This window comes from Onychomys torridus, chromosome 14 (assembly GCF_903995425.1).
Source record: "Onychomys torridus chromosome 14, mOncTor1.1, whole genome shotgun sequence".
In the NCBI taxonomy this organism is placed as follows: Eukaryota; Metazoa; Chordata; class Mammalia; order Rodentia; family Cricetidae; genus Onychomys; species Onychomys torridus.
Genome location: NC_050456.1, coordinates 23,887,941 through 23,907,062, shown reverse-complemented (window position 1 = coordinate 23,907,062; position 19,122 = coordinate 23,887,941). Strand labels below are relative to the sequence as shown.

Sequence of the window (19,122 nt, the reverse complement as noted above, 5' to 3'; positions counted from 1 at the left end):
AAAATACAAAATGGACAGTTCAAGGAGAAAAGGAACAGAGCTAAGTCCTGTATTCAAGGAGATAAATAGATTAAAGAAAAGCTAGACAAGTGAAATGGAATAAAGGAAGTGGTGACCTCAGGACAAGACCCCACCCAGCTAGGCTTCCAGTCTGGGAAAAGGAATTAGCGAAGTTTAGGGTTGGGAGTGGTGGTATATACCTTTAATCCAGCACTCCAGTGGCAGAGGAAGGCAGATCTCTAAATTTGAGGCCAGCTTGGTCTACAGATAGTTTCAGGACAGCCACGCTTAGGCAGTCAAGGAAGCCATCGAGAATAAAAAGCTGGTGAAAATTTATTTGAATGAAGGGCCCATGTTCCAGCCCCAGCAAGTAGCAGAATTTGGCCTCTTTAGCCACATGATTCTGGCTTTGGAGTCAAGGACAGAAGAAAAGGGGCTATGGAATCTAATTATGAGAGTAAGGAAAGCTGCTGAAGCCTGATGTGTGTCTGAGGTGCCCCTACATGGAGGCCTAGGGAGGCCATTGTGTGAAGCTGTGAAGGTGAAGCCTGGATTGGCCTGGAGACCCCAAGATGTTGGAGACGCCAGAGCTGTGAGATGCCTGCCTAGGAGACCTGTTAACAGGGAGTGGAACCAGCCCGAGAGAGAAGTGTGTTGCAGTCAACAAAAGAAAGGAGTTGTTGATCTGAAGAGTGCTTTGCCAACAGACATGAAGATGCAGAGTTTGCCCAGCATGTTTTCTGTCCTGCTTTGGTCCAGTATTTCCTCACTATGCTCCCTTTTGGAATGATAATGTATGTCCTGTGCCATTTGTATGAATCTCAGAAGAGATTTTGAACTCTGGACTTTTAAACATGGTTGAGTGTGACAGACTATGGGGACCTTTGAAGTTGGACTGAACGTAGTTTTCATTATGATATGGTTACCAGCTATAGCAGGAGGACAGGCCCAGGCCCTGCCCAGGCTGACTGATTCTGCTATCACCCAGGCCCAAATCCAGTTCTTTGAGTCAGTCCACCGCAACATCCACTCTGTCTGAGTTTCTAGAGCACGTGAAGGAGCCAGTTCTGCAGAACCAGAGCTACAGGATCACCATGACTCTGAGTATCAGCAGGATACCTGAGAGGAATCTCAGTGATGGTCCAGTATTGATGGTATGTCAGAAACCAGCAACCAGCCTTTAATACCAGTACTCAGGAGGCAGAGGCAGGTGGATCTCAGTGAGTTTGAGGGCAGCCTGGGCTACAGAGTGAGTTATAGGACAGTTGAGTCTACATAGAGAAACCCTGTCTTAAACACTCCCCAAAAAGAAAACAACAAAATCTTCCCCCAAAAAGAAACCAGCAACCTTGAACCAGGCCAGGGACTCAAAACAGTGGACACTTGCATGTAAAGCTATTTGGGCAAAAAAGTACACCGTGTGACATCGCAGCTTCCAGAGCCACTATGACCAACAAATATGTGATGGAGAGGGGAAAGATGAGCAGTGTGTGTGTGGTGGAGAGGAGGAACTGGAGCTGCGACAGCTGTGGCAGGTGTGAGAGAAGTCACTACCCAATAGGGTTGGCAGGGCGAGGTGCAGCAGCCTGGAGCTTGTGCAGCCCCAGCCCCTGAACAAGCTGCCCAGCTGAATGAGCAATGACAGGATGCTCGAGATGAAGAATGGTCCATTTGCTGGACTGGACCTCCTCGGAAACCCCATTGGTCTGTACTTCTCCCAGAGGTCATGCTGGGGCCATGTTGGCATCTGCAGGCAGTCCTGCCACCAGACACCAATCGGAGGTCCTTGGCACATGCTGATGCTGGAGGAAGCTACCCTGGCAGAGGTATGGATGACTGCAGATGCCCAGTTGAGAAAGAGGAACATAAAAGGCTTCTGTGATAATCCTTACTTCCACCCCAACCCCTCCCCCAAACAGTAACAGCCTGAAAAGGAAGTCATCAAGGAGAACTGTTAAAAATTGTGGCAAGGATGGATGTTGAAGTGTAGCTCCCTGTAATTGATGGCTCTGGTGGGGGTGCAGGTGGAGAAGGACCGTTCTCTTCAGGGCCTGGCACTGGGAGTTTGACCATGCTCCAGTGAGCATACGGACAACACAAAATGCACTTTCTTTTTCTTTCTTCTGTTTTTAGGGGAGGATGGGAGGTCACAAGGGTCGGGAATCAAACATGGGAGGACTGGGAAGTGATTGTGATCAGGGTGCATGATGGGAAATTCCCAAATGATCAAAACAATATGTTGGGGAAAGTAAGAATGTTGACATTCGACTTCGACACTGTTACATTCTCAGCAGCATGCACTCACTGACTGTTTGCTACTTTAGGATTCTCTTTATTGTGAAGTTGACTTAGGAGAGCCTCATTCCATGTTTTATTTATGGGGTTTTTGTTTGTTTGTTTTTTGGTTTTTTGTTTTTTGTTTTTGTTTTTGTTTTTTTGTTTTTTGGGTTTTTTTTTTTGAGCTGAGGATCGAACCCAGGGCCTTGTGCTTGCTAGGCAAGCACTCTACCACTGAGCTAAATCCCCAACCCCTTATTTTATGTCTACTTGACAAAGAAACCTGTTTCAGTGTTTTCTTTTTTGCTGTTTTTTACTACAGTGTTGGGGAAGGAACCTCGAGCTTGACCCATTGTAAGCGAGACTCTAGCTAGCACTGAGGCACAGGTGCACAGACCCCAAACCCTTTATTAGGGCATACCAAGGTGGTTTTCTTTGTAAAGTAAAAGTCTGAGGACTCGAGCATTTGTACGTAGAAGACCCTAGCTGCTATTGCAGAGAGGACAAGGTACACATGGAGCTGTGCGAGCTCCAGATCCCTAGATCCCCGAGAACTGTTGTAGCTAGACTGTAAAGTGAAGTGACTACTGAATAAAATGTAGATCCTCCCACGTGAGGACACAGAAGACACCATCGCTAAACCAGAAAGCATGCTGGCAGACACTCAGTTACTCTCTTGCTCATGGATTACCAGCCTCTAGAACAGAAACAAATACTCACTTTTTATAAGCAGAAAAAGATTAAAGAGGCATAGCTAAATTGACAAAATAAACTTGAATTCTGAAGCTAGATGAGGTGGCATAACTTCTCAGACGGCAGAAGGAAGGATTGAGGGACGTTCAAGGCTAGCCTGGTCTCCTTTACAAGTTCCAGGCAGTTAGGACTGAAACAACACAGGGGAAAAAGAAAACAGAATTCTGAGAGTCGTTGACCCTGACAAACTAAACACAACCAAATCAATTGCATTAGCTGTGAATGGAATAAATATTCCAGTTATAAGACAGATTCTCATAAATTATTAAAAAATAATGTTCAGGCTGAGTGTGGTAAGGTACGTTTATAATTCTAGTACTTGGGACGCAGAACAAGGTCAAGGCCAGACTGGATTATTTAGTTTCAGGCTAGCCCAGGCTGTATAGCAAAGCCCTGTCTTTTAAAAAGAGACATACCTGGGGCTGGAGAGATGGCTCCATAGTTAAGAGTGTAAACTGCTCTTGAAGAAGACCTGGGTTTGGTTCTGAGCACCTGTTTCAGGCAGCTGATAACCCCTGTCACTCCAACTGCAGGCCTTCTGACCTTCGTGGGCAACTGCTCATGTCCACACATATAGACACACACACATGCATGCATGTAATTCAGATTGTTTTTTAAATCTCATGTCTAAGGAGTAATTTGGGGGGGGGGGTGTCTCACTAGGTAGTATGGCTGGCCTGGAACTCACTCTGTAGACCAAGCTGGCCTCAAATCCACAGAGATCCACCTGCCTCTGCTTTCCCAAATGCTAGGACTAAAAACATATACCATCACAACAGCTGTTTATAGACTTTTTAAATTTAAAAAATGTAAGGTAGAAAGTTAATAGATAGGAGTAATGATTTTTTAAAAAGACAAGAATAACTAAATTGAAATTGAATATATTTTGTGTGTGATGTTTTTATTTCTAAGAATTTTTATAATAAAATAGACTTCAAGAACAAGAATATTACCAAAAACTAAGGGATAGTATATAACGCTAAATGAGTGAGTCAGTTCATCAGAAAGAAAAATGACCAGCAGGGCATGATGGCACATGACTTTAGTACCAACTACCTAATGAGATCCTGTCTCAAGAAAAGAAAATGGCCATGAATATATCAGTCTAATAACAAGAATTTCAGAATACTGGAGGGAAGCACAGCTAAAGGAAGAGACAGTCTAGTCTCGCAGTTCTAGTCGGAATGCCATAGAACATGAGACTTAAAAAGTCAAGGGCTTGGGCTGGAGAGATGGCTCAGAGGTTAAGAGCACCAACTGCTCTTCCAGAGGTCCTAAGTTCAATTCCCAGCAACCACATGGTAGCCCATAACGGTTTATAATGAGATCTGGTGCCCTCTTCTGGTGTGCAGGCAGAACACATTTGAAAAGAGAGAGAGAGAGAGTTCAGTGATAAGGGCACTAGCAACTGAGATAGATGACCTATGTTTGATCCCCAGAACCTACATGATGGAAGGAGAGAACTATCTTTTTTTTCTGGGTTACCATGCATGTGTATGACATGCTTAGGTGCACACACACACACACACATTCTTTTTGAATTAGTTAAGCTGAGAGTCGCAGTGCACATGCTTGTAACCCTAGCACTTTAGAGACTGGCAGGAAGACTGATAGGCCAAGGCCTGATGGGCTCATAGCAAGATCATGTCTTTAAACAAGTACACACCCAAGCTTGGAGTTGTAGCTCTGTGGTAGAGTGTGGTGAGCATGGGACCTGCTGTGCTGTTTTAAATACTTTAAAATTTTATTTATTTATTTATTTGGAAGGAACATTCATGTGACATGGCATGCATGTAGAGGCCACAGGACAACTTGCAGGATCTGGTGCTCTGCTTCTACCGAGAGGGTCCCTGGAAGGAGCAAGGGTCATCAGGCTTGGAGACAGGCCTCTTCCTGCTATATCGTCCTGCCAGCCCCAAAGGTGCACCCTAGGTGCCCTTGAATTTATGATTCTCTTGCCTCTGCCTCCTCAGCATCACAACTGGTAATTTTTTATTTTGTTGTTGTGGTTGGTTTTCAAGACAGGGTTTTTCTGTGTAGCTCTGGCTGTCCTAGAACTCACTTTGTAGACCAGGCTGGCCTCCAACTCAGAAATCCTCCTGCCTCTGCCTCCTGAGTTCTGGGATTAAAGGCGTGTGCCACCACCTCCCAGCCTATAACCGGCAATTTTTAAAGTGTTATTTTATTTTGTCGTACTGTGTGTGTGAGTATAATGTGTTGTGGAGGGGAGGTTTGATTGGAGAGCGACCCTGGGAGCCAGTTTCTTTAAGTCACCAGGTTTCTTTGAGCCGTCATGCTTATGTGAGCACTGGCTTTGATCCCTGATGTAACTGGGTTAAAAAATCCTAGGAGGTGGCTGGCCGGTGGTGGCGCACGCCTGTAATCCCAGCACTTGGGAGGCAGAGGCAGGTGGATCTCTGTGAGTTCGAGGCCAGCCTGGTCTACAGAGAAAGATCCAGGAAAGGCGCCAAAGCTGTTTCAAGAAATAAAAACAAACAAACAAAATCCTAGGAGGTGAACTAGGTGTGGTAGAGCCTGGTAGATACCTGCAAACCTTAGCCTGAAAAGATGAGAAGTGGGGAGGGGGAAGGGGAGGATGAGGACCAGATCATTAATGTAAATAAGTGTCCTGGGTCCTAGTTATAGAAAAAAGTTTCAAAATTAAATGTCATTCAATGTCACTGCCACCACAAAATTGCTAAATGTCTTATTTGGATTTGTTGCTTAGGTTTATTTGCTTCTGTTGACAATGAGGGAATGTGTGGAATACATTTAGATATTTGCAATGTATGAAATAATCACTAGGATAGTAGAAAATGAGTCTTATATTTTAAAGAATCTAATGCCATCCTTATAGGGAAGTTCCCAAGTTTGGGCTAATGTAGTATCATTGGTATTTTTCTGGGTAATCCTCTTTGGGATTTAGGTTTTGGTTTTGTTGGTTTTTTAATTAATTAATTAATTAATTATACAGAAGAGGGCGCCAGATCTCATTACAGATGGTTGTGAGCCACCATGTGGTTGCTGGGAATTGAACTCAGGACCTCTGGAAGAGCAGTTGGTGCTGTTAACCTCTGAGCCACCTCTCCAGGCCCTTAGGTTTTGTTTTTGTTGTTTTTGTTTGGTGAAGGGAAGAAACAACTCTGACAGGTTGTCCTCTGATCCCAAACACATGCCACAGTGCTTGTGCCCCCACATTCACACACACACAAAATAAACCCGGTGTTTTTAAAAAGAGAGAGAAAGCTAGAGAGACGATGGCTCAGCAAAGGTAACTGCTCGTGCCAAGGAGCAGAGTTCAATTCCCGGCACCAACAGTGAGCAGCTCACAGCCACCTGTAACTCCAGCTGCAAGAGGCCAATGCCCTCTTCTGGTTTCTCAGGGCGCTTGCATGCACGTGTCATTACACAACACACAAAGAATAGATCTTTGTTTTTGAGAACAAGATATTACTATGTAGCTCTGGCTGTCCTGTAATTCTGTGTAGCCCAGGCTGGCCTCACAGTCACAGAGATTGGCCTGCCTGTCTCCTGAGTACTGGCATTACATGCTTGTCACCACCACAAGCATTACCATAAATATTTGAAACCACAAATTTTCCCTGTATTTTCATGTTTCCTGCTTTTGTCGCATTGGGTATTGATAATATGCGCCATAAATCGTTTTACAAAATAATTTCCAATGTATTGAAACTCTACTTTCCTATTATTTTCATGATAAAGTTTAATAGATACTAATTCCTTCTGGAATTAAACCACCTCTATTTTTGTCTTTACTAAAAAAATTGAAGATGAAACTGCATGCCTGTGTTTTGCATTAAGCAGATGCACTCTTAATGATAGAAAACTAATTTTTATTATTGTAGCTCAAATCCTACAGCCAAATAGTAACTCCTTAGTTTTCATTTAGCACAAGAGAGTACTTGTTTTTTTTTTTGTGTGTGTGTGTGAGCTATTCCAAGAGGGTTTGGTAATCCCCAGGATTACAGCAATGTAAGATTTATGTCTGCTGTGGAGAAACTCGATCACCCTCAGCCATGAATCCCACTGGAAACATCACATCTCTGCTTCCCAACTACTCAGTACATTCAGCAAACATGCATGCCTTTTTTTATTCTCAAAAGTGGTTAATTGTTGATGTGCATGCCTTCTCTTGATGTGCTATGCTAGCACAATGATAGACTCCAACAAGATTCAGAAGAGGCTGTGTATAACTTTGCAATTAGGACGAGCTTGGAGCAGGCCTTACAGAGCTAGTGTTCCAGCTGGGCTGTAAAGGATGATACTGTTTCAGAGAAGGAAAAGCTGGCCACAGCCCCTGCTGAGCAGCACAGCCCATGGAGTTAGTGGGAGAGGTGGTGGGAGCCAGGTCCCGGAAGCTGCCATGTCACAGGTCAAATGTGACAGCAGGAAGCTGAGGGAGAGCGGTGTTCTTTCTGAAACGCCTATGTGACTGACATTGTAATGAGACTGCATGGAAGAAAATAGAAGAAAACAGAGGGACAGAGAACACCAAGGAAACAGGCCTTCCAAACCTAGCAAGACCGTTTGCACATAGAATTCAGAGAGACTGAGTCTGATGAGGTCCCTGTACTGAGGGTGGAGTGGACACAAGCCCTCATCCCTAACCCAGAAGCGATCTCCCATCAGCAACCACTTGCAAATGAAATATTAGTTTCCTCCAGGGGCATCTCATTGGGTATACAAGCTATTCTTAAGGCCAGGTCCCAAACCCAGTACTGCACCATAGGCGACCAGCACAGAAATGAACTCAGTGGTATCTTTGGAGGGTTTTGTTGTTGCTGCTGTTCGTTTTTCTTATAATGCTTTGCCGAGCGTTTTCTTTCTTCTTACCCTACAGGTCTTTTGATATACTATGGTTTCTGATTTCGTGTTTTGTGGGAGTTCTGTATTTGCCAATGTGTGTGTCTCTGCATCTATATAGTTTTTTGAGTTTTTCCATTGGCTCTTTGTTGTTCTGTTTGTTTTGTCTTATTCAAGTTTATTTCTTTTTATTTTAGTGTTGCTTTTCTTCTTTTTTAGGTGCCTTTTGTTTTCTAATGAAAGAGAACAAAAAGAATATGGATTTGGGTGAGTGAGGAGCTGGGGGAGGGGAAACATAATCAAAATATATTATGTGAAAAATATCTATTCTCAATTAAAAAAAAAAAAAAAAAAGCTGGGCAGCAGTGGCACAAGCATTTAATCCCAGCACTCGGGAGGCAGAGCCAGGCGGATCTCTGTGAGTTCGAGGCCAGCCTGGGCTACAGAGTGAGATCCAGGAAAGGTGCCAAAACTACACAGAGAAACCCTGTCTCGAAACAAACAAACAAAAAGAAAGACAAAGAAGGGAGAAAATACCTGAGGCCTAGATCAAGTCAACAAAAGCATATCTAGGGCGAGGGACTTTGAGAGGTGGGAGGTAGGAGAGAAGACACTCCTTTTTTTTTTCCAAGACAGGGTCTCTTTCTGTAGCTTTGTGCAACACACTTTGTAGCCCAGGCTGGCCTCGAACTCACAGAGATCCTCCTGCCTCTGCCTCCTGAGTTCTGGGATTAAAGGCGTGTGCCGCCACCGTCCGGCGTGAAGACACTCCTATAATGAAATGAAAGGATGGGAGGATTTCAGTCTTTTATTTGTTGCTGTACTCTGTGCGGCTCAGGGACTGACTTTTGGGGTGAGCGGGGTGCAGAAATGACAGACACACAGAAGGGCTGGGCTCGGCTTGGCCGCGCACCTCCACGGAGCCGCACTGACGGCAACAGCCTGGAAACGGCACATTTATCTTACACAGCTGAATCGAGGAGGGGGTTATTACCTACAGCTGAACAAGGAGGTGGGCTTATTGTGTACAGTTGAGCAAGGAGGCCCGCTCAGCCAATTTTAGTAGGTGATTTCCATAGGGAGCAGCCTCAGGAGGAAGTCATCCAGGAGGAGGCTGTGGTTGACACTTTCTGTACACTCAACATCCTTTCTCTGACAGATTTGCCATTTCCATAGGTCTGAGATGAGACTCATGTCAACAATACACAGTCACTCAGGACTTCATTTCCCATATTTACTTACAGTGTGCGGATCTCTTTTGTGCAGGTGCACTTGCCTGTAGGTGTGCATGTGGAGGCCAGGGGTCAATGTCCAGCCCCCTAAACCATTTTGTTGGCCCCTAACATTTGGGGCCATGTATGGTCCCGCCCATGCACACACACTGTCTTCTGTGCAGTCCACATTGGCTTGAACCTAAGATCCTCCTGCTCCACTCCTCTTCAGTACTTGAGTCACAAGCATGCACTGCCCTGCCTGACCAGACCAAGGCTTTCTTTTTTTTTTTTTTTTTTTTTTTTTTAGATTTATTTATTTATACATACAGTGTTTTGTCTGCATGTGCCTTGCAGGCCAGAAGAGGTTGTGAGCCACCATGTGGTTGCTGGGATTTGAACTCAGGACCTCTGGAAGAGCAGTCTGTGCTCTTAACCTCAGAGCCATCTCTCCAGCCCCAGACCAAGGCTTTCAAACTAATGATTTATCTGGGGACTGGGGAGATGGCTAAATGCTTAAGAGCATGTACTGCTCTCAGTCCCCAGCACCCACATCAGGCAGCTCACAGCCACCTACACCTCCCGCTCCAAGGGAACCAAATGGCTCTTCATGCCCCTATACTCACATACACACAAACACATACACATAATTTATAGAAATAGTAAGAGTAAATGATTTTTAAACTGTATTATTCGATGTGTATGAGTGTTTTGCCTTCATGTCTGTCTGTACCACACTCACGCAAAGCCTGTGGGGGCCAGAGAAGGATGTCCAATCCCTGGCATTAGAGTTACAGACCATTGCAAGCCACTGTGTGGGTGCTGGGAGTTAAACTCCGGTCCTCCAGAAGAGTGGCCGGGCTCTTAACCACTGAGCCATCTCTCCAGCCTCTAAAGTAAATCTTATTTAAAAACAACAACAACAAAACTGTTGATTAATCATGGCGGTACACACCTTTAATCCCATCAAAGGAGACAGAGGCAGGGGCATCTCTGTGAGTTCAAGATAAACCTGATGATCTTCATAACCATTTCCAGATCAGGCAGGGCTATATAATGAGAGCCTGTCTCCAAAAGAAGAGGGGCTGGAGAGATGGCTCAGAGGTTAAGAGCACTGGCTGTTCTTCCAGAGGTCCTGAGTTCAATTCCCAGCAACCACATGGTGGCTCACAACCATCTGTAATGAAATCTGGTGCCCTCTTCTGGCCTGCAGTCATACATGCTGTATACATAATAAATAAATAAATCTTTAAAAAAAAAAAAAAAGAAGAAAAGATTATTGATCTGTTATTTGAATATTTTAAAAATATATCCATGAGGGTTGGGGATTTAGCTCAGTGGTAGAGCTCAAGGCCCTGGGTTCGGTCCTCAGCTCCGGCAAAATATATATATATTAATATATATATATATTATTATATATATATTATATTATATATATATATATTATAAAATATGGTATGTTTTATAGTGTGTATCTGTGTGGTCATGTATGCCACATATGTGGGTGCCCACAGAAGTCAGACAAAGGGATTATCAGATACCCTGGAGCTGGAGTTACAGGCTGTTGTGAGCTGCCTAATGTAGCTGCTAGGAACCAAACTCGGGTCCTCTGCAAGAGACAAACACACATATACATAAGCATAAAATAATTCTAAAAGATGATAAATTTTATACCTTAATTTTTAAATGTTCCTTATCATCTGTTCATATAATGTGCTCTCTAGAGAAAGCTTGCCTCACTCTTCGCTGGTGATAAATAAACCCAGAATTTTCAGGTTATCTGAACAACCACTTTCAATTAAAGAAACATTTAAACCCCCATTAGACCAGGCATGGTAATGCACACATTTGAACCCAGCACTGGGAATGCAAAGCCAGATGGATCTCTGTGAGTTCAAGGCCAGTCTGGTCTACATAGTGAGTTCCAGAGCAGCCAGGGATATAGTGAGACCCTGTCTTAAGTAAATAAACAAACAAAACTGGAGTTTTGTTTAATAAGCATAATCTCCTAGTTCCTTTCACCAACAGTATCGAGAGTCAAAGTTCCCTTTTTCCCCTCTTAAACGTTCTTACTTTGTCTTTTATTGGCAAGTAGATTCAGTTTTCTGAAAGGCCTTCCGGTCATCAGGAAGCATCTATTGAGTGTCTATTTGTAGAACACTATGTAGGCTATCCCAGTAACTTCCAGGGCACTTTGATAATCAACAGGAGACAAACTACACTTGAGAACTAATAAGCATACAGTGATAAGCAACTGAAGAGCTCATGGGAAGAAAAGAGAAAGAGACAGCAGAAACAGTGTCAGAAGTGAATTTGTTGTTGTTGTTTGTTTGTTTGTTTGTTTGTTTGTTTTTTCGAGACAGGGTTTCTCTGTGTAGTTTTGGTGCCTGTCCTGGATCTCGATCTGTAGACCAGGCTGGCCTCAAACTCACAGAGATCCGCCTGCCTCTGCCTCCCGAGTACTGGGACACCACTGCTTGGCCAGAAGTGAATTTTAAACTGTGCTTAGATAGAACACATATAAACCTGAATGATCCCTACACATGCACAGTATGTCAGGGAAGTTCTAATATAGAATTGCTCTACACTAAGTATAGCTCATCCAGATCAAGAATAAAAGGGCCAGCCAAGAGTGGTGGTTCCTGCCTTTAATCCCAGCACTCAGGAGGCAGAAGCAGGCGATCTCTGTGAGTTCGAGGCCAGCCTGGTCTACAGAGTGAGTTCCAGGACAGCCAGGGCTACACAGAGAAACCCTTGTAGTTTCTGGTTGTCTAAGAAATCCCAGGCTGGACACAACTGGATGCACAGAGTGGGTGCTCTTTCATGCTTTTATTGTGTTCCTTATATCAACATTTCTTTGTAAACTTTCATTTAGTATAAAACCAGTTTCTGGGGGCTGGAGAGAGAGCTCAGCAGTGAAGAACACTGGCTGCTCCTACGGAGGAACTGGTTCATTTCCAGCACCACATAGAGGTACACAGCCATCTGTAACTACAGCTCCAAGGAGTTCAGTGCTCTCCCCTGGATTCCCCAGGCACTAAATGCATGTGGTACACAGACATATAATGTGGGCAAAACACTTGCACATGTAAAATAAAAATAAATTTAAAAAAATGTTTCTGGATAAGCATGATGACATAAGCCTTTAATCTCAGCTCAGAAGATGAGGCAGGAGAGCTGCCAGAAGGTCAAGGCCTAATGAGTACACACACACACACACACACACACACACACACACATTTGGGGGATGAATACATAATTTTAAAATAACTTTTTGAGACAGGGTCTCACAGTGCAGGCTAGACTAGCCTGGAGCTCAAGCAACCGTCCACCTCTCAAGTCCTGGGATTGCAGATGTGACCCACCCTGCCAAGCTTTGAAAACAACTGTGTGAAGAGGCCAATTCTCCACCTACCTGGCTCTCATTACTGTGAACTGGTTTCTTTTGCAAATGTTCTGGGCACATTTATAACCCTGAGAAGAGTATTTGGGAAATAACAGCATATAGCTGAGGTCAAGGGACATTAGCTAAATGCCTACCAAGAAACCTGTGTGAGGACAGCAAGGAGCAGGTGGGCCAGGAGTGGCAGAAGAGCAGTCTCCAAAGACAGAACAGGTGCGGTGGTTCTACCAACCAAAGAGAGCAGACTGCAGGCGTGTCACCGTAAGGACAGAGGAGAATCTAAATTTGGCCCTAAGATCCGTAGGCTTTCCTGTGGCATTTCAGCAGAGTAAAGGGAGTAGATTCCAGCTTCAAATGGCTTAAAGGCTGAACAAGAAATAGAGGGCTGGGGATGGAGCTCAATGCTAGTGATTGTCTAGTCTTACAAGGCCTTGTAACTCAGTACAACACGGAGTACAGCACCTTCCGAGCATCCATGAAGCAGAGAGTCTTTATTCTCCTGCATGTCATGAGCTGACAAGAGGAAGGGCTTGATGGCCCTGGCCTGTATTCCAGCACTTGAGAAGTGGAGACAAGGGGAGTCAGAGCTTAGATTCATCCTCTGCTACATAGCAAGAGGGAGGCTAGCCTCAACTACATGATGAGACACAAAGTAATTAAAATAAAGGCTGAGAATGTAGCTCAGCTGGTAGAGTACTTGCCTCCCATTCAAGATTCAATCCCTAGTAGTATATGAACTGGGTATGGTGAAGCATTCCTATATTGCAGCCCTTGGAAGGTAGCTGCAGTAATGTCAGAAGTTCAAGGTCATCTTCACCAGCTAATTCAAGATTAACTACCTAAGACTCTGACTCAGAATAAACTGACCACAGATTCCACAAGATTAGTTCCTAGGGTTAGCCATGTGCCACTCACCCTGAGAGTTGGAAAACAACTTGTTAACCACACAGATCCACTGGTTAACCACACAGATCACTGGCTAACCACACAGATCCACTGGCTAACCACACAGATCCACTGGTTAACCACACAGATCCACTGGCTAACCACACAGATCCACTGGCTAACTACACAGATCCACTGGCTAACCACACAGATCCACTGATTAACCACACAGATCCACTGATTAACTACACAGATCCACTGGCTAACCACACAGATCCACTGGCTAACCACACAGATCCACTGGCTAACCACACAGATCCACTGGCTAACAACACAGATCCACTGGCTAACTACACAGATCCACTGCTTCATTCTGTAAGGAAGAAAGGGTAACTAACTACTCTAGGGGCCTGGAGGCTGGAGAGAAGACTCCAATTACTGTTTCTTATAGCTTACTCCTCTGAATATCTCCTAGTGTTTTTCTTTTTTATTTCCCTCCTAACATTTTTTCATGCTTCAGATTCTTTTTTAGTACCTCTAAGATTGGATTTCTAGCATATGAAATAGTTCCTGGCACATAAGATCATCCAAGTGAAAGTTTATCAAATTAATAAGCTTTCACTTAAACTGTAGAGAAGCTAAGCAGTTCTGGGTTTCTAGATCTTATAGAATATTCCATTTAAATCTTACTTCTAGTCAGGGGAATGTACCTCTTTTTAAAATTGAGGGCCTAGCTGGGCAGTGGTGGCATACACCTTTAATCCCAGCACTCAAGAGGCAGAGGCAGGTGGATCTGTAGGGCTACCCAGAGAAACCCTGTCTAAAAAAAAAAGTCCAGGGCCTTACCATGTACTAAACAAGCATCCTGAGTTCTTTGTTTTGCTTTTGAGACAGGGTCTCAAAGTCTCAAAGACAGTGGGACATTTTTATCAGTGGCAATATACACTATTTATGCAGCCAAGGCACAACCTTAATTAGATACTTTCTTGGGTGCTATTGGCTCTATTTATTTATTTATTTATTTATTTATTTAGTTAGTTAGTTAGTTAGTTATTTTTGGAGCTGAGATCAAACCCAGAACCTTAATTAGATACTTTCTTGGGTGCTATTGGATTTATTTATTTGTTTGTTTGTTTGTTTGTTTGTTTATGGAGCTGAGGATCAAACCCAGGGCCTTGCACTTGCTAGGCAAGCGCTCTACCACTGAGCTAAATTCCCAACCCCGGCTTTATTTATTTACTTACTACTTGGTTGAGACACGGTCTTGCTTTGTAGCCCAGGCTGACCTTGAACTCAAGCCACTGGCCTCAGCCACTCTCATGTGCTAGGATTGTAGGCGAGAGCTATCATGTCTAGCTCTGTTTTGTTTGGAAATAGAATTTTGCTGTGTTGCTCAAGTTGGTCTTGAACTCCTGACTCAAGCAATCCCCCTACCTCAGCCTCCATTGAACTGGGACTACAGGCATGTCCACAGTGCACAGCTGGCCAGATGCTGTTTAACAGCCTAAGGAGCCAGGTATTCCTGGAGTCCAGCATTTAGGAGGTGTTTGCAGAAGAGGAGGAGTAGGGTATGGTATTGCATGCCTTTAATTCCAACACTTGGGGGCTGGAGAGATGGCTCAGAGGTTAAGAGCACTGGCTGTTCTTCCAGAGGTCCTGAGTTCAATTCCCAGCAACCACATGGTGGCTCACAACCATTTGTAATGAGATCTGGCGCCCTCTTCTGGCCTGCAAGCATGCATGTAGGCAGAACACTGTATACATAATAAATAAATAAATCTTTAATTCCAGCACTTGGGAGGCAGAGGCAGACCGAACTCTGTAGAGTTTGAGGCCAGCCTGCTCTGTAGAGTGAGATCCAGGACAACCAGGGCTACACAGAGAAACCCTGATTTGAAAAACAAAAGAAGAAGAGGAGGAGGAGGAGCAAATTCTGTGGCTTGATGAGCCCATGTTATGTGCAATGTCCTCAATTCCCTATAAAAGCTTGCTGAGAAGGAAAATCTGTCTGTGGCCATTACACAGGGGGAGGTGTCTGTGCTGCACCAGTTCTGACATCCTGGCTGCAAATCCCTCAGGCCATTCAGAAGCACACAGGAACAGAGGAGATGCCACCTATTCTTCTCTGACTTTATTCAAAGGCTTGTTTTTGACATTTTGCTTTATTATGTGAGTGTTTTGCCTGTGTGTATGTACATATGTGTATACATGCCTGTTATCTGCAGAATCAGAAAATGGTGTCACCTCCTTTGGAGCTGAACTTACAGGGAGTTCTGGACCACCGTGTTAGTTCTGGAAACCACTGAGCCATTTCCCCAGTCCCCTACTTACTTCTTACAAAGAGTCTTTTTAAAACAGGGTCTATCTGTGGAACCCAGACTGTTTAAATATTAATCCTCCTGCCTCCAGATCCCATTGTTGGGATTATGTTTTTACACCTATCTTCAATTGTGAGGTTATAGGTCACTTTGTATCAGATGAAGTTTTTACTCTGGTGAATTCCACATGATTATTAGAAACCATTGGGTGCTGGGCAGCAATGGCACACATCTTTAGTCCCAGCACTTGGGAGACACAGCCAGGCAGATCCCTGTGAGTTCGAGGCCAGCCTGGTCTACAAAGCGAGACTCAGGACAGGCTCCAAAACTACATGGAAAAAACCTGTCTCAAAAAAAAAAAAAAAAGAAAAGAAGAGAGAGAGAGAGAGAGAGAGAGAGAGAGAGAGAGAGAAGGAAGGAAGGAAGGAAGGAAGGAAAGAAAGAAAGAAAAGAAAAGAAAAAAGAAAAGAAAAGAAAAGAAACCATCAATTCTAGGCCTGCTTTCTGTTGTTTTCAGACATCAGATTTGTGGTAGTTACTTCTAGAATTTTAAAGCCATTTTTCCAAAGCCTTACTCCAAATATGTGTTTTGTAGACAAGGGTCAGAAACACCCTATAGAAGAAAGCCATTTTTAAAAAGAATTTTACTTAGCCGGGCGGCGGCGGCGGTGGTGGTGGTGGTGGTGGTGGTGGTGGTGGTGGCGGTGGTGGTGGCGGCGGCGGCGGGAGGACACGCCTTTTAATCCCAGCACTCGGGAGGCAGAGCCAGGCAGATCTGTGAGTTCGAGGCCAGCCTGGTCTACCAAGTGAGTTCCAGGACAGACACAAAGCTACACAGGGAAACCCTGTCTCAAAAAACAAAACAAAACAAATTTTCACTTATGTGTCTGTGCATGTCATGTATGTGTCACTTGGGTGCATGGGTGCCCACAGAGGCCAAAGGTAGCTTGTGGGCTACCCAATATGGGTGTTGGGATCTGAACTCAGCTCCTCTTGAAAAGCAGTACATGGGGGTTGGGGATTTAGCTCAGTGGTAAAGCGCTTGCCTAGCAAGCACAAGGCCGTGGGTTCGAGCCTCAGCTCAAAAAAAAAATAGGGTTTCACTGACAAGTAGTAGGAGGTCCACCATCAGAAGGAACTCCAGAACAAACTGGCCTTAATGCCATTATCTACCTACTGGAGATACAGACAAGTTGTAGTATCTATCATATTTAGTACTAAGCTCTAATCAATCCAAATTAAAGCTGAGCATACTCCTACCATCAATCCCTCCACTGCCTTTTTTTTTTTTTTTAAGACAGGGTCTCACTTTGTCCCTGGCTGGCCTGATACTCCCTCTGTAGATCAGAATGATCTTGAATTCAGAGATCCACCTGCCTCTGCTTCATGAATGTTGGGATTACAGGCATGGGCCAAATACCCAGCACCAGTCCCATACTCATGATGGCTCCATGCAATGGTTCAGTCACAAAGCTCCATCAGCAAAGAGGAACCTTGAGTTCTGAGAAGGGGCCTCTGTAGAACTCTTCCTTGTTCCTGTCTACCCATTTCCTACCCCGAGTCGATCCAGACTCACTAAAGAGGTAGGGCTTCTGTCGGCTTAGAGAAAGGGTTCTGTGTGACTCCAAAAAAGTTGTTCCCTGAGCAGCATTTAGCTTTAAGCCCAACCCCACTCCCAAAAGAATAACAGAAAGGGGCTGGAGAGATGGCTTAGCAGTTAAGAGCACTTCCAGCAGACCGGGGTTCAAATTCTAGCACCATATGATGGCTAACAACCATCTGTAACTCCAGTTGGGGGTCATGGGGGGACCTGATGTCCTTTTCTGGCCTCCAAGGGCACCAGGCATTCACGTGGTACACAGACATAATACAGGCAAAACATCCATACACATGAAATAGAAATAAGTAATTTTTAAAAATCATAACAAAGTCCCGATTAGCCCCTCTCCCAAGATCTGCCAGCCGATATTGTCACTGGAGTAGAAATGCTTTTAACAAAACTCTCGTGCTCGATGAACCTTGATTAAAAGTCTGGCGAATGTTAAAAGTAATGCTTTCAGGGGCTGCGGAGCAGAAGGGATGTGTCCTTACTTGAGAGGGTGGCCGCTGAGGAGCCTCAGACAGCTGTGACTTCACTTGATCTGAGAAGCAAAACTTAATTCGCCACCCTAAACTGGTGGCAGACTCTCTCATCTAGGGTGGGGAACCGCTCTGGATTAGATGTGATCCACCAGTGCAGCACATCCACTAAAAACGAAACTGTTCAGAGAAGATTAGCATGGCCCCCGTTGACCAATGGCATGCAAATTCAGGAAGTGGTCCTTGGTTTTTTCAGATGGTGTGTTCGAAAGCCTCGAACAGAACCTAACGACCAGCAGGAGCAGTGCGCCACCTCCCACCTCTCAGGACAGCCCGCTGGACAAACTGGAGCTGTTTCTGTGGTTGTGGGATGGGGGGGGGGGGGGGCTGTGCCTTGGCATTCATGCAAAGGTCAGAGAACTTGTGGTTCTGGTTCTCTCCTTTGCCCTTTTCCTGGGTTCTTGGGATCAAACTTGCATCACCGGGCTTGTATCGTCAAGCAGCAAGCGCCTTTACTCAGTGAGCTTTGGTGTTCTTTCCTTTCCAGATTGATTTACTTTATGAATGTGAGTATAACTGTTTTATGTGTATATTTTGCCTGTGTGCATGTATGTATGTATGCTTCACGTTCATGCAATGTCCATTGGATTTCCTGGAACTGGAGCTACAGTTGTGAGCTGCTGTGTGGTGCTAGGAACCGAACCTGGGTCCTCTAGAGTAGCCAGTGCTCTTAACCTCCAAGGCGTCTGTCTCTCTAGTCCCCAAGTTGAGCCTTTTTTTTTTTTTTTTTTTTTCGAGACAGGGTTTCTCTGTGTAGCTTTGAAGCCTGTCCTGGGACTCGATCTGTAGACCAGGCTGGCCTCGAACTCATAGAGATCTGCCTGGCTCTGCCTCCTGAGTGCTGGGATTAAAGGCATGCGCCACCACTGCCCGGCTAAATTGAGCCATTTTTATCAGCTCCTAAAAGACTTTTAGCTGGTCGGTGGTGGCTCACACCTTTAATCCGAGCACTCGGGAGGCAGAGGCAGGTGGATCTCTGTGAGTTTGAGGCCAGCCTGGTCTACAGAGTGAGTTCCAAGACAGCCAGGGCTTTTACACGGAGAAACCCTGTCTCAACAAAACAAAACAACAAAAGGAATTTACTAACAGATTTGCTTAAGAGACATTAAGTCACACAAAGTAGAGTTTAGCTAAGGGAGTTAAGGGAGTGCTGCTTCCAAAACCCCCAAAGGTAAGTCGTATGCATGCATGCTCCCCAGGCCTGTTAGAGCCAAGGGAAGCTGAGGATGCTAGGGTGCAAGTGTTTGCTCACCAACTGATCATCATTAGGCTCCACTCCCATAACAAAAGACAGCCCTACCTTCCACCCCGC

At 44.7% G+C, this 19,122-nt stretch overlaps 1 non-coding gene across 1 annotated transcript; it reads left to right on the top strand.

Moving 5' to 3' along the window:
• The first annotated feature begins 17,893 nt into the window (after nucleotides 1-17,893).
• Nucleotides 17,894-18,001, top strand: LOC118595888. Its single transcript, XR_004946583.1, has one exon. It is a non-coding gene; the product is annotated as a U6 spliceosomal RNA (small nuclear RNA).
• Nucleotides 18,002-19,122: the final 1,121 nt, after the last annotated feature.